We start from the raw sequence: 1,838 nt of genomic DNA, 5'->3' as shown, positions 1-1,838 counted from the left end.
TGCAACTTGGTCATCAGTCCACACATTAACCAGATTCTATCAGGTGGATGTGAGAGGGCAAGAGGATATCGCCTTTGGGCGCAGTGTACTGCAGGCTGCAGTTTAGGTCCTCCGGTCCTTGACGGTCTATATATTATGATCTGTGTCTCCCTCCCCCCAATCTGAGCATTGCTTTGGGACATCCCACTATGTAATGAAGCTCCTGTGTCCCGTGATGTATGATCAAGAAAATAGGATTTTTATATACAGCTTACCTGTAAAATCCTTTTCTTAAGAGTACATCATGGGACACAGAGTTCCCACCCCTCTTGGGTTTTACGTGGTTTCCTATTGCTTTTCTACAAAACTGAGGTGCCTCCCATATGGGAGGGGTTATATAGGGGAGGAATTCTCCTTAATTGGGGGTTAACCAGTGTCCAATCACCAGAGGTGCCTATATAACCCACTATGTAATGAAGCTCCTGTGTCCCGTGATGTACTCTCAAGAAAAGGATTTTACAGGTAAGCTGTATATAAAAATCCTATTTTTTATGTTGTTGGCGTTGACCTGTTTTTTTTCGCTTGTTTCCCAAGATAACCATCTTGGCGTTTGTCAAGAGGGTTGAGAGTGCCCAAAGAAAGTGCCTACTGCCAAATCACCCTAAAAAAGCCCGATCTTGTCTGATCTCGGAGGCTAAGCATTGTCAGGCCTGATTAGTAACTGGATGGGAGACCGACTGGGAATACCAGGTGCCGTAGGCTTCTTTTTATGATGTTGGCGTTGACATGTTTTTTTTTCCACTTGTTTCCCAAGGTGACCATCTTGGCATTTGTCAAGAGGGCTGAGAGAGCCCAAAGAAATCTCCTGCGGCCACATCACCCTGAAAGCGCCAAATCTCATCTGATCTCAGAGGCTAAGCAGGGTCCGGCCTGGATAGAACCTAATTACAGGTGCCATAGTTTTTTTTTATATTGTTGGCTTTGACCTGTTTTTTTTTTCGCTTGTTTCCCAAGGTGATCATTTTAGCATCTGTCAAGAGTTTTGAGTATGTCCCGAAGCGGTCGCCTAAGGCCACATCACCCTGAAAGCGCCCGATCTCAGAGGCTAAGCAAGGTTAGGGTCAGATGGGAGACCGCCAGGGTCTATGTTGTTGGCTTTGACCTGTTTTTTTTCACTTGTTTCCCAAGATGACCATAATTTGTCAAGAGGGTTGAGAGTGTCTGAATAGAACACCTATGGCCACATCACCCTGAAAGCGCACAATCTCATCTGATCTCGGAGGCCTAGCAGTGTACGGCCTGGTTAATACCTGTATGGGAGACCATCTGTGAATACCAGGTGCCGTAGGCTTCTTTTTATGTTGTTGGTGTTGACCTGTTTATTTTCGCTTGTTTCCCAAGGTGACCATCTTGGTGTTTAACAAGAGGGTTGACAGTGCCCAAAGAGATCACCTACGGCCCCATCACCCTGAAAGCACCCGATCTTGTCTGATCTCAGAGGCTAAGCAGTGTCGGGCCTGGTTAGTACCAGGATGGGAGAATGTCTGGGAATAACAGGTGTCGTAGGCTTCTTTTTATGTTGTTGAATTTGACCTGTTTTTTTTTTTCACTAGTTTCCCAAGGTGAAGATCTTGGCATTTGTCAAGAGGGTTGAGAGTGCCCGAAGAGATCACCTACGGCCCCATCACCCTGAAAGCGCCCAATCTTGTCTGATCTTGGAGGCTAAACAGTGTCGGGCCTGGTTAGTACCTGGATGGGAGACCGCCTGGGAATACCAAGTTGTTGGCTTTGACCTGTTTTTTCGCTTGTTTCTCAAGGCAACCATCTTGGCGTTTGTCAAGAGGGTTGGGAGTGTCTTG

The 1,838-nt window shown here is 46.5% G+C and overlaps 1 pseudogene; it reads left to right on the top strand.

The window, feature by feature from the left end:
• Window positions 1–1,429: 1,429 nt before the first annotated feature.
• LOC143947790 (5S ribosomal RNA) lies at window positions 1,430–1,548 on the top strand (annotated as a pseudogene).
• Window positions 1,549–1,838: the final 290 nt, after the last annotated feature.

This window comes from Lithobates pipiens, unplaced genomic scaffold, assembly GCF_037356315.1.
Source record: "Lithobates pipiens isolate NorthernLeopardFrog02 unplaced genomic scaffold, aLitPip1_a1.2 Scaffold_10, whole genome shotgun sequence".
Taxonomy (NCBI): domain Eukaryota; kingdom Metazoa; phylum Chordata; class Amphibia; order Anura; family Ranidae; genus Lithobates; species Lithobates pipiens.
The sequence above is the reverse complement of the archived record's forward strand: the minus strand, read 5'-3'. Positions and strand labels throughout refer to the sequence as shown.